Source organism: Petaurus breviceps, unplaced genomic scaffold (assembly GCF_028583685.1).
Source record: "Petaurus breviceps papuanus isolate PSGF00001 unplaced genomic scaffold, PetGlider_PUasm1.0 90977, whole genome shotgun sequence".
In the NCBI taxonomy this organism is placed as follows: domain Eukaryota; kingdom Metazoa; phylum Chordata; class Mammalia; order Diprotodontia; family Petauridae; genus Petaurus; species Petaurus breviceps.
The window spans coordinates 64,746,322-64,761,099 of NW_027187391.1; positions in this window are offsets into that span (position 1 = coordinate 64,746,322).

A 14,778-nucleotide genomic window follows, 5' to 3' on the forward strand; every position below is an offset into this window, starting at 1 on the left:
TCTCTCTCTCTCTCTCTCTCTCTCTCTCTCTCTGTCTCTCTGTCTCTCTCTCTGTTTCTGTCTATCTATCTCTCTCCCCCCACTTGTAAATGAATGTATGAATGAATATAAATATATGTGTGTGTGTGTATAGTTAAATATAGGGTAGTTAAGAAGGGAAAATCATAGGATTTTTATATCTCTGAGGGACATTAGAAATAATTTAGTCCAACCCTCTCATTAAATAAATGAGGAAATTGAGGCCTAGGGAAGTTAAAGGATTTGCTTAAGATCCCATGGCTAGTAAAGTAGGAGATTGAGAATTCGAATCCAGATCTCTCCATTTTGCCATAATACTTCTTCATTAAGCCTTATTGCCTCCTCTAAGGAAGTGGAGAAGAATGAAGAGACTGAAAAATACCAGAAACAGTCAGAACTTTTTTGTATGTCAAAGATTGATGCATCCTAAAATTAAACTTTAAATACTTCCCTTACCCCCATTTCACTTTCAATAAAACTTATCACTGGCTCATAAATTCTAAATTCTTTGAAAACCAAAGGCAAGCACTCCCACCTGGCAATTCTCTCCCTCTTTACCCACTCATTCTCTCTATATTAGCCCTTATAAAACACTCACCACACCAGGTATCATTCAGTTGGAGTTCATATTAAGAAGTACTCTTCATGCATAGCTTTCTTCTCAGGTAAGTGCAGTTATATTTTTGAAAAAAACAACAACACAATTTGTATCTGATTAGATACTGCTGCAATCATTCTAAACTGGCCTGAGTAAAAAAAAAAGGAATAGCATATTATCTTTACGTGAATATAAATAAACTTTATTTTAATTAGGGCTTATTTTTGTCCTTATAAAGGAACATGATTGAAAGTACCAGAATCATAGTTTCATGTTTTGATTGGTCTGTTCCCTACCTCCAACCCCAGTTTTGCTACAAACTATGTGGTTGCAAGTAATATTATATACCTAGGTTCAAGTGTTTTGTTGTCCTTTGGTTCTTGATGGATGTAGAAGACTGTTGGGAACGTTAAACATAAGCAGGTTTGATTCTTAAGAGCACTCACTATACATTGTCAATCAGCTGAGCCATCACCTCACTCTATCTACTTATGAAACATCTAAGGACTTAAGAAAGCATTGTTATTTTCAGCTTTAAGGACTAAGCTGTTCCAAATAAAATATGATTCTGATATTAAAGGCCTGAACTGAACTTTGCTTCATTTTCCTTTACCATGACTAGAAACTCATGGATATCCACTGGTTCTTCTTGACTTCATCTTCTGTAGTACCAAGCCCACTTCTTCACATAGCACACTTTGTAGTAACATGAATGAGTGCAAATGTCTTCTATCTGAGCAACTGAAAACTTATTCTCAACTCACTGATGAAGTACGTGACTGAAAATCTAGTTGACATCAGGGACTTTGTGTGTTGTGTGTGAGGAAATGAGATTTCATTGATGCAGAGATCTTTCTTCAGTAATGCAGATCAGATCATCACCTTGTATTCTCTAAATTATAGCCTTACAGAGTTACCAGGAGCACAGAGAACTTAAGTGACTTGCCCAGATCCACTTAACCATCATCAATGACTTTTCCAAGAAAGTGTTATAGTAAATATAACAATAATAATAGCTAGCATTTATATAATGCTCTAAGTTTGAAAGTATTTTATATCTATCTTTTTTCCTCACAATTACCCTGGGAGATAGGTGTTATTGTTATTATCCCCATTTTAAGGATGAGGAAACTAAGGCAGATAGAGGTTAAATGACTTTTCTAGGATCACACAATTAGTATCTGACATTTGAAATAGTCTTCCTGATTATAGTTCCAGTGTTCTACCCACCATTGTACCTATCTGCCTAGAGCACAGATGTCAAACTCAAACAGAAACGGAGGCAATTAAACTATATAAAGATCTCTTCTGGTGCTTATTGACTTAGAAAAGCACATATTAACATTACCTACATTTTATTGCATTTTTACTTTTGTTAAATATTTCCCAATTACATGCTAATCTAAGGGTTATTAATTATGTGTTAACTAATTACATGTTAATTTTGGATTATACTCGGGAGGGTTGCAGGCTGCAAGTCATTATAGGCCACATAATTTGATACCTCTGGTCTAGAGTTACTGTTTCATTGGATACTGTATTCTGCTCTGTTTACAACCATAACTGAATCTAAAATTAAATCTACATTGGTGTGGTAAAATGGGAAGAGCACTGGTTTCAGAGTTAGAAGAACTGTTGGAACCCTGGTTCTTTTAATCAATAGCTGTGTGACCTTGAACAAATCATTCCACAACCCTAAGTGTCTGTTTCTTTCCTATAAAATGGGAATAAGACTTGTACTTTAAATCTCACAGGATTTTTACTTGATCCATAGTCTATATTTATAGATTATAAAATGCTATATAAATGTGAACTCCTGTGAATTATTATTCAGTACAACATAGTAATTAATCTTCATAAGACTGACCCTGAATCATTAATTAATCAAGGGTTACATGTTTATCAAACTGTGTTTAAGAAACCTGGAAAGCAACTAATATTTTAGGAAATTTTAAATATTTTAAAAGTTAAAATCAAAACTAAGTTAATTAGTTATCTTGATGACTCTTACGTGAATGACTCATACTCCGAAGATTCTGGATAGGCAAGGATTACATGTAATTGTTACTACCTTATAATTTTTATTGTTTCATATGAGAAACAAATATGAAAATTATAAAGTTACACATCCTCATCCAAAATTTTTGATCTCATATAATGCTCATGAAAAATATATTTTGTATTTTCACAGGCAAGTCTATTTTATATGGAGAAAATGTTCCTGTGTGGAATTCCTTCCACCTTGCTAAAGTTGGGTGACTTGTTTGTAACTCCTGGTCAGAGAGATTTGTCTGGGTACTGGGTAGTTAAACTATTTGCCAGTGGCAACACTGCTAGTAGGTGTCATAGGCAGGACTTTAACCCAGGTTTTTCTGACATTAAGGTAAGAAATGGGAGATACCTACTATGTCATTAACATTGCTTCTCAAATGTTTGTATTCATTTCTTTTTATGTGACATGGGGATTTCAGAAAGTGACATTTTAACATACCATCACTGGTTTTGCATTTACTTTATTGTGTTAGAAACCATTTGTTCCCTTAATTTCTATAAAATATTGTGAAAATAGAATAGTTGTCTCTTCTAATGACATGTACCTATGTATAGACATCTCTCAAGCTGGGATTTCATCAAGGTAGGGGACTTATGATATAGAAACATCCTCCATTGATACAGATTGGTCTCAAACTTACAGTTTAAGTTGTCAAAGCCACTGAAAGTTTAAGGGTCATACCCATGGTCATGTTACTAATTTTTCTCAGAGGTACCCAATGCTTCTTAACTCCTGCCCTGGCCCACTAATCACTATGAAGCACTACCTTTTAAAAAAAAATACTTCTTCCGTTAACAATAATTCAATCTAGGGGTGGCTAGGTGGCACAGTGAATAGAGCACCACCGGCCCTGGAGTAGGAGGACTTGAGTTCAAATCCAACCTCAGACACTTGACATACTTACTAGTCGTGTGACTTTGGGCAAGTCACTTAATCCCAATTGCCCTCCCCCCCCAAAAAAGCAAAAAAACCCCAACCACAATAATTCAATCTATATAGATGAATAACATCAAAGATAAGCCTGTGTACAAGATTCTGTGTTAAAATGAGAATTTATTTATTTTTTAAGTGCATATTCTGTTAAGTATCTTACACAATATTTAGAGGGAATAGTTTGTAGTAAAATATTTCTGACATATTATCACATTAAATCCTCTGTTTAACATCTATTTAGAGCCAGCCTTCACTTTTGTTTGTTTTTATAGGCTATTTCAATACTGTTGGCTAAGTTCACTCACCTGCTGATACTGTCATTAATGTACTTTCACCTTTTAGGATCATTGACCATAGGATCATAAACTAATGCTAAAAGGGGTCTGAGATCATCTAGCCCAAGATCCTCATTTTATAGATGAGAAAAGTGAAGCCTGGGGAATAGAAGTGATTTGCCCAAGGTCACATATGTAGTCATGAGTACTTTTTCTATGTTTTAAAAATTTGTATTAGCCATTAATGATTTCATGGTGCTCTTTGAAGAATATGTCTTATTTTCCCAAATAGTTCAATAAATAAAACATCAGTGCCTATTTACACGCTTGGACTTGTTCTTTTTACTCTTTGATAACTGAATCTTTCTTTATAAATTTCTATAATTATAGCCATCACCCATCCATCAATTTCTTCCTTTTGATCTGGCCCATCCTCAGGAAGATTAGCAGTTTAGTGATGTCACTTCAGAGAATTTCCATTATATAACATTCAGTACAATGTGAGTGAAGACTATATTTTTCATGCTCCTCAAACCTTACCATATGTACTGCCATATGTAATATTATATCATACCTGAATAAGCTTGCTGAAGTGCGTATCCTTAATAAATGCTAAGTATAGAATAGAAAAGAGAACATTCAGGAAATATCTAGCTATGTATGAGAAAGGGAATAAAGTTTTTAAAAATATATTTTTGTTTATTTTATCAAATATTTCTCAATTATATATACTTTTTTAAACAATCATTCAAAAAGTTTTTGAGTTCTATATTCTTTCTCTCTTTCCTACCCCTCCTCCCTCCTTGAGAAGGCATGCAATTTGAGATCGATTATACATGTGAAGTCATGCAAAACAGTTCCATATTAGTCATGTTGCAGTAGAAAACACAGACCAAAAAAAAAAAACCCAACCAAAAAAAGAAAGTTTAAAAAAAAAAAGGATGCTTCTATCTGCATTCACAGTTAATCAGTTTTCTCTTTGGAGGTAGATAGCATTTTTTTTATCTTGGGTCCTTTGGGATTGCCTTGGATTATCATCTTGATCAGAGTAGCTGAGTCTTTCACAGTTGATTATCCATATAATATTGCTATTAATGTATACAATGTTCTCCTGGTTCTGCTTACTTCACTTTATATGAGTTCATATAAGTCTTCACAGGTTTTGCCTAAAATAATTCTTCTTGTCATTTCTGATAGAACAATATTATTCTGCCACAATCACATACCTCAATTTATTTAGCCATTTAGCAGTTGATGGGCATCCCCTCAATTTCCAATTCTTTGCCACCACAAAAAGAGCTGCTGTAAGTATTTTTATACCAATCAGACCTCTCCCTATCCCCCTACCCTTTAAAAATCTCTTTGAGATAGAGAAAGGGAGTGATTTTTTTTTTTAATGAATCTTTTAGTTTAGGAGGGTAGTTAAGATTGTTAAGATTATGCTGTTTAGTGGTGTTCCCCTCTTCATGATTCCCTTTAGGGTTTTTGTGGCAAAGATTATGGAGTGATTTGCCAATTCTTCTTCAGTTCATTTTAAAGTTGGAGAATTGCGGCAAACAGTATTAAATGACTTGCCCAGGTCACACAGCTATTAAGTGTCCAAAGCCTGATTTGAATTCATGAAGATAAGTCTTCCTGCTTCCACACCCAGTGCTCTATCCATTGTACCACCTAGCTGCCGAGATAAGACATGGTCACATTCAAACTCCAGCAGTGTATTGTAGCAGTAAAAAAAGGTAATGTGATCCTGGGCTGCATTAATAGGGGCATAGTTTTCAGGATTGGGAAGGTGAGAGTCTCACCATATTCTACCTGCATCAAGCTTCATTTGGATAATCCCATTCAGTTCTAGGTATCCTACTTTAATAAGGACTTTGATAAGCCAGAGAGAATATAAAAGAAGACAACCAGGTTGATGAAGGGTCTTGAATTTATGTTATGTAAGGATTAGTTGAAGGAACTGGGAATGTTTCTGCTAGAGAAGACCTAAAGGAATTAGAATAACCATCTTTAAGGTTTGAAGGACTTTTAGATGGAGTCACTTGATTTTTTCTCTTTAGTCCCAGAAGGAAGAGCTAGGAGCAATTTGTGGTAGTTCCAAGGAGAAAAAAATTGTTTGATGTCAGGATAAAACATAAAAAGAAAGATTTATTTAAAAATGGAATTGTTTGCCTTAAAAAATAAAAAAAAATTCCTTTCCTTGGAGGTCTTCAGGAAGAGTCTAGGTGATCACCAATCATCTCACATTGAAGATTCCTTTTGCATACAGCTTTACTAGCTTCAGTCCCTTCTAGGATTCACATTCAGTGTTTCTTGGATTCTGTGGCATCACATATATCAAGTGCTTGAAAATTTTGCTGAATGAGTAAATAACTAGATGGATGAATTAATGGACTGTAGCAGCAAGCACTCTAGCATACCCAGGGTGCTAGCTGCTTGCACAGGTTCTTCCACCTGCTTTTCTAAAGGAAAGCAACTCAGAAAGGGGTTAACAATCTTACTTTAATCAAACATATATCATTTACCTAGTTCAGGGGAAAAAGTCAACACCCTGAACTTAAAAGAATACAAACAGAAGTTATAAACAGACAAAAATACAGACAGAGAAACAGGCCAGCAGACAGGACTTCCAGCTGTCTGACCATTACATCCACACCTAGTTAGTTACCAGAGAGAAGCACCAATATCTGGGTTTTCAAAGCCGGTTGGCTCAACCGCTGCCCAGAGTCTCATCTGGCCAAATCATACAACTCTTCCCATGAGTGAGCCCCAAAGCAAAACCTCACATCAGGGTATATATAGCCTTCTCCAGGGTCAGAGAATATCACAACTGTCGTGACCCACTGCCCAATTACAAAGTAACAAGGTGTGGGCATTCCTGAAAAACAAGCCTCTATAGGCTCCAGGTGAGCACATTTAGCCTATTAGGAGGCAGAGTATATTTTCAAATCAGGAAACATCCTCAAATTCATTTAAGCCTATCAAGGGGCAGGGAAGATCTTCAAATTACCATTACCATTACACGGATTTGTAATAAAATGTTCACAACATCATAGGTTTAAAATTGTGAGGAGCCTTGAAGGTCATTGGGTTCAGTTACCTCATTTTACAGGTGAAAAAACTAATGCACACAAATCTTAAATGAATTACCTAGAGTCAGATGGCTAGTATATATGAAGTGGGTATCAAACCCATGTATTCTTGACTCCTAACCCAAAGTGCTATATACTATTCTATACAACCTCTAAACCTGTGAAATTAATATAATGGAGGGAAGCTACCACATTCTCCAATAAAAGCATCCCTGCATGCCAATATCAGAGTCAGAATCATGGGCAGTCTGCAATTTGGGCTGATTCCTTTTAGAGTATTTTTATATGTTCTGATGCATTCAAACAATATTTTGATTAGTTCATTGTAACTTTTGAACAATTTTTATAGGTAAATGGAATCTTCACTAATATAAACATCTCAAAGCACAAATTTTAGTCTAAAGTATATATTCTGAACCCAGCCCTTCTTTTTATGATTTCATATAGCATCTTATCATTACAAAAGTCTGAAAGCCAGATAAGCTGAAGATGAGCCTTTGCTATCAGTTTTTACCACTTCATTCCCAGCTCTGGCCTGGCTGTACTCCCCAAATCCCTTTAGGCCAGCCACTTGTGAAGAAAATGGCAGTGCTACACAGGTTAAATTTAGCCCAGGGATGGTGTGATCAGGCCTGAGCCAGGCCTGATAGTGGTACTCAGTTCTGCCAAACCATCATTTTTTTTTTTCCACCAGAATATAAATAGCCTGAACAAGGACACGTGGAAAATAGCCAAATGAAGAAAAGATTTGGAGGAATATTCAGATGGGAAATGACTAGAGCAATAGAGTTCTGAGGATGTACTCTCATCAAATGCAAGTTTGAAAAGAAGCCAGATATTCTAGGCATGGGGAGGACTCCCCTGTAATTGTAGACTAGGTTAATGCTTGGCTTCTCTGGCAGAGAGATAAACTCTGGCTACCTTCTCTATATGTAGGCCAGGTCAAGTCCCCCACAAAGAACCTTCTGTGGCTAGGTAACAGAAAAACAAACAAAAAAAATGTTTTTGGTGAAAGAAGGGACATAGCAAATGTTTTGTGAGTGGCATGTCACAATTCTTATATGAAGGCAGTAACAAACATCTTAAAATTATTGTTTTGCATAATCGAAAGGGATCATCAAGAGCAGAGTGGTGATAAGCCAAACTCCTGTCTGTTATAAATTGGCTTTAGAAGTTGTAATTCTCCTTTGTTCTTATCTGTCCTCAAGTAACACATAGCTCTAATAACCAGCTGATATTTACCCTCCTCAAGCCCAAACAAACAAGAAAATAACCCATTTCTCTGTAGACAATTTATGGAGTTGAGCAGATGTCTAAAGCAGCTGATAGGACATGAAAGTCCCACAATATCCCAGTGCATTGCTTGGAATGTTCTGGCTGCCCTTGATTCAGCAAGCCAGTTCAGAGAGTTAGTACTTCAAACTGTGGAATATATTTAAACTTTGTGCAGTGGGTCATGTAAACATTCTCTGGGTGGAAATGATGCAATAAATCTAAAAATCACTTCTCTCACCTTCTACTTCCCCCACTTTTCTTTTTTCTGGGAGCTTTAGCATGCTGAGACATAAACATCCAGTTCATTTTCTAAGACATTGGGTTTGGATTTTCCAAAGGAGAGTGGATTGTGCTCATCAGTGGAAACCTAGAGTGTTCTAAAATTGTGGTTTGACATCATTCCCGATGGCACCTCTCATGTTTTGCAGGTGCAAATTCTTTAAGTTTATTTCAAATAACAATACAGTAAAATTCTGCTCAGGAAATCTATCTAAATTGGAATAAATAGGCATATATGGGATGATGTATCCCCAAAGGCCTAATCCAGCAAGTTCCTAAACTGGCTGCCACACAGCCAAGTGAAGAGAAATGGTCACATTTAATTGTCTTCCTCTGTTCTGTTCTATTTTCATACTCTTTAGGAGCTTTAAAAGAGTGCTAGGGAGAGGGAAAAAAGTAGGGAATGATAGCTTTAAAATTCCAGTCATTCTGATAAAGCAATATGTCATTGCTTTATCTGTCAGCTGCACTCTTGCCTGAACCTAGTAGTAGCCCTTTAGGGGATTTCATGGTCACTGAGTGTGTGCATGTGTGCGTGTATGTATGTGTGTGTGTGTGTGTGTGTTTTCCTCCTTTTGCCTTACTTTAGCACGTGTGAAGTTATCACAGCTCTATTAGCTCTGCCCTGACTGTAAAAGCACATTATTGTAATAGAATTACATATCTGCTCATTACTAGGGAAGTGACTTCCTTTAAGATTTGAACTATCTATCCATCCATCTATCTATCTATCTATCTATCTATCTATCTATCTATCTATCTATCTATCTATCTATCTATCTATCTGCCATATTTTCCTGCCAGACCTCTTTTAGAAGAGGCCTGAGAAATGAAGACATCAAATGCTCAGTTGGAATCCCATAGCATTCCACTCTGCCATCCTCACAGACTGGACCCAGTGAGCCAGCCTCCTCTTATTTCAGTCCTAACAAAGACTGAACAATGGGTGGCCATTGGCAAAGTCTTCTCCCCCACCCCCACCCCCATCAGTGCTATAGGCATTATCCCAGGAATGTTCATTCACATGAAGATAATGCACAGTCCCTCTTTCTTTGTTTAGTTTGAAGTTCACTCTATCTTAGACCCCCTCTCTTACTTTCTAGCATTTTCACCCACAGATACACTGATTGAGCTACCAAAGAATTAAAAAAAAAAACTAAACAGAAAATTGCAATAGATCTCAAAGTATGTGACTCCTTTAGGTAAAATTATTTTGCCCTTTATTCCTCCCACATTCCAACAATGAGTTTTTGCTCTGTGTCTTTGCCAAGGACTTTCCAAAGAGATGTATTCAATGAGCTTGTAGAGCCAGAGAAGAACCAGCATTCTTTGCAGCAGTCACTATCCTCTTGAGTAGAATTTCATTGCGCACAAATCTCCTAGGCATTATCTGGATGCCTTTGTTCCTAAGGGAATCTTAAAAGGCAATACTTGTCCTTGGGGGAAAAAACACTTCATTTTAAGATGGAAGTTTTTATATTTTTCTTGCATATAATTTCCATGTAAGAATGAAAGTCATAATTTCACTTGGATGCAGGTGCTGGTGGGCAGGAAATCTTCCCAGAATTCTGTTCAATTTTCTTTTCTGATTTCTTTCTTTTGGTTTGTTTGTTCTGAGTATACAGTGTTTACCTCTGGGAATGGCCTCAGGAGAAATATTCTCTCTGCTGGAATGTGATGAGCAGGAATTTGGGAATGTTTTGGTTACCATTCATGTCATAATTACATTTATTAAATTAACCAGATCTCTGATGAAAATGAAAAGAGGTCCAAATTATCACTCATTGGTTGAATTTGGAATGTAAGGTGCCCATCTGTTGGCATGATAGAAAACTGTATAACAGAACAGCCTAGTGTTTGGAAATATTTGTAAAAGGATGGAGTTTTAAACCCTGATTGATTAATATTATTGATTTAATTCTGACCTTGGATAACAAGCTCTTCCAATATTTTTGATGACCTCTACCAAGGGGATACATTCAATTCTTAGTTATTCAGAGGTGAGTGAGAGAGTTCATGGATTTCCCAGGCTGTTTCCTTTCCTTTTGATAATTTCCCTAATTTTTAGCCATACCATTTGCTAGCATTAGTTTCTCTAAAAAGGGGATTGAAAGGAATGAAAATGAAGTAAACAGTGGATGTCAGAAAGATCTGATGACCTGAAGTCAGGAAGACCTAATGACCTCAGACACTTACTACCAATGTGACCCTGGGCAAATCAATTAACTTTTGTTTCTCTCAGTTTCCTCATCTGTAAAATGGTGATAATATAAAATGGGAATAATAATAGCATGTGCCTCCCAGTGTTATGTGGATCAAATGAGATAGTAATTGTTAAGTGCTTAGCATGGCTTCTGGCATATAGTAAGCGCTATATACATGTTAGATATTATTATTATTTTAGTTCTAGTAAAATGTTTTATTATGAAGAAGAATGAAACAGTTGGCTAAAATGTGGTTTTCTGTGGATATGACTTCTCTATTAAAACCATATCTTTCCTTGGCATTGACAGGTTCAGCACTCTTTAATAAGGACCTTAGAAATGAATGCATTTGCTTGAAAATGTCCACAATCTTATTGGCATACATATCACTCTTTTTTTTTAATTTAAATTTTTTTTTTTTTGCTTTTTGGAGGGCAATTGGGTTTAAGTAACTTGCCCAAGGTCACACGGCTATTTTTTGTTTGTGTGTGTTAAGTGTCTGAGGTTCGATCTGAACTCAGGTCCTCCTGACTCCAGGGCCAGCACTCTACTCACTGTGCCACCTAGCCTCCCCATACATATCATTCTTGAGAAGCAACTTTGGAGTGGTGGTTAGAGAGCCAATTTCAGAGTCTGAAAGAATTGGGTTCAAGTCTTTCTTCTGACATATACTGCTTGTAGGACACCTAGAAAGTCATTTCATCTGACCAGGAGCTACTCTTCTGGACTTCATCAATGATCTCTGTAATCTGATGATCCTGCAGGATGAAATCAACCCTGAAACTTATACCTCTCCTCAATAACTCCCGTCCCTCAGGCCCATCCCTCTCTCTGATTTGTCTGAGTGGAAAGTGGTCAGTTATGAACTCCTCCTAGAACTTCCATTCAAGGAGAGAGCCCAGGATAGCTATCATTATTTCCCACCTGCCTACAGTCTTCTGGACTCCATCATACTCCATTCACCTTCATTAGATGGTAAGCTCCTTGATTCTAGAGACTGCCTTTTACTTTCCATTATATCCTTAGCTCTTAGCTCAGGGCCTGGTACATAGTTATGTACTTAGTAAGTGTTTACTGATGGTTGACTTAACTTCTTGGTGGCTTTGACAACTCTCTAAGGCTATAAATTTCAAGTAGGAGCCCAATTGCATCGGTAGATGTGGTCTTTTCACTAAGAGTTCTTTAAAGTTAAGTCTAAGGAGGAAAAAAAGTGTGTATAGACGCACACACATACATTATGGCATATTATCTGTTTCAACCCAACAATCTAACCTGTATAGATGTTATTGGTTCCCTCTTCTGTCTTCCGATGTTAGCCACATTTCTTAGATTTGTATAATCTGAAAATTTAATAGATGTTAATTATTATTTTATCCAAGACATTGATTAAAAAATAAGTTAACTGGCATAGATCCAAGCACAGATCACTGGGGCAATTCACTAGAGACCCTATTCTAAGATAATACTACACTACTAACTATTCTTTTTATCCAGCTTTTTATGCAATCATTTAGGCAATTCTGCATTGACCTAACCATACTAACATCCAGTCAAAATTGCATTGCCCTAAATTGCCTAAGAAACTATTAACTGTTTTCTTAAAATCTAGGAAAGCTAACTGTATAGCAGCCCTCTAATCCTAGCAGTTTAGTAATGAATGGGGAAAGAAAAGCAAGACAAACGTGAAGTAAAAAGCCTGGAGTGGTGGTAAGGGAGGAGGTCTAAATCTGGCTTTTTAAATGTTATCTTTGGCATTTGATTTTTATCAAAATTTGCTTGGGATGGAGCTAAGTGTTGTTCATGGAACAGGCAATTACTTGAGTTCTTTTAGCCCAATGATAAGGGAGATGGGAATAGAAAGTGCTAATAGATGGAAGGGTGGAATGGGCTAAGATAAAAGAGGATAAGATTGTTTAAATATTGCTATTTAAATAAGGAATAAAGGCTGATGTAGTTTATCTTTCTCCCTTTAAGCAAGAAGTATATCTAAACCATTCCAAGCAGATGGAAGTATGGTTTATTATAACTCTCCAGGGTATTTTCAATAACATCCCTTTACAAATTTATGCCAATATTATGGGAGATATTTATGAACTATTTTAAAAATTTATTCTTGCTATTAATTGGAAAAAAAAATAAAATTCTTGCAACCAACTCTAGGATTTTTGAAAGAGGATTTGTTCTTTTCATCACTGTGCATTATTGACACATTTGTTTTCCTCATTGTCATATGTAAATTAGAATTAATTATATGTACATTAAAGTTAGAGTTGGATAATTTGCTGAGAGTATAAGTTGAAAAGAGGGTTCCAGCCTGTATTAATAAGCTAACATATAATCAAAGCCAGGAAATGTAGAGCCCAATGGCTAGAGAGTCATAGTTTTTTACTTTGGCAAATTTCTTTGGTCCTTTAAAAAAAATCCTCAGTTCCTTTTGTATTTTGAGTTATTCCAATTCTGAGAAGTTCTATGGAAAGATTCATTGGAGTCACTTTTGCCTTTTGTTCACTTGCTAGTTAGAACTCAGCAGGAGTCATGACACCTCTCAAGTCTTTCTCCATCTTGAATTATACTTCCCCATCATTTTTGGTTCTAATAAAAACTGGATACCATCCAACTGTGCAGAAGTAGCGTACTAGATAATGCGTCTTATACCTTCAGATCCATACTGAAAATCATTACAGGAAAAACAATGTTCTTTCTCACCAAGTGCAAGTACAATATCTCAGTTTCTCCAAATCAAAAGTCCTGGAGTGGTGCACAAAAAAAGACTCCAACTTCCTCTGCCAACTAACTAGCTTTCAGATCTGCACTGGACAGAAATTTTTCCTGGTTGATTTGATTCTCAAAGAGTTCTACATAAATCTAGTCAATAGATATTTATTATGGATTTAGGGCTGGAGTTTCAAATAAGAAAAAGACAATGTCTGCCCTCAAGGGGGTTACAATGCAAAGAGGGAGGACAATACCCTCAAGGAAACTGATAAGTGTATGTCATGAGCAAGGTCATGATGTTCCTGGAGTAGAAACCAAGCAGAGCTGTTACTAGGAAATAAGTTAGCTTGAAATTCTGAACCCTCTAATAAGGGGAGGCTTTGGAATGTTTTTGCTTTGACCTTCAGTCCACCAATCTGAGGGAAGAGGCAATTGTAGGTATTAAGGAAGTGTAGAGTACCAAAGCTGAAGCAGTTTCCATGATGAGCTTGACCTGGGGAAAGTATGATGTTCATGAACCAAACAGGAGCCCTTTACATCATTGAAATAATTCACGGTAAAAACAAACAAATGAATGAATGGATGAATGAATGAATGAATGAATGCATAAATAAATAAATTATTAGTTTATATCAATTAGTGTATCTTTTAAAAATCATTCTTCATACAGATCCATGATATTAACACTATGTAGGAAGCTTTCCTTATGAATAAATTTCCTCTAACAATGCCAACTAGCATCTTCTCTTCAATTTATAATTTTAGGGAGTAGCCTAGGGTCATTGAAAGGTTGAATGACTTGGCCTGGATCACATAGCCAGCATGTGTCAAAGCCCTGACATTAATGCTGGTAGTGTTATCCATAAGGTCAGCTAGCTATATACTATGCCAAGCTGACTCTCAAGTGTATAATTAGTGTAAAATTAGTCATATGTAAAGTAGTGACATACAAATGTCAACAGTAGTGACATGTAAATTTGCTTGTGTGTATTATCTACTTTAGTGTTTACATTTATTAAGAAGTCATCCCTAGTGTTTTCTTTTCTTTGGCAGAGAAGCATACATGATCTGTGATATACAATTTGGCCATGGGGACACAGAACTCATTCAGTATCTAATGATTCCCAGAATAGTTTTCCTAATCATAATATGTACCATTTCTTACCAATGAGTAGGGATCAAAAAATCATGACTCCTTTCAAGCCCTTAAATTTTTTTTCTGTTATTTATCAATTCTTTTTTTTTCATAATTTATTGTAGAGCTTTTATCATCAATAAACTTGTCAGTGTGAGTGCTTCTTCTTCTGTGACTTAGCATCATCCAAAAGTTGCTATA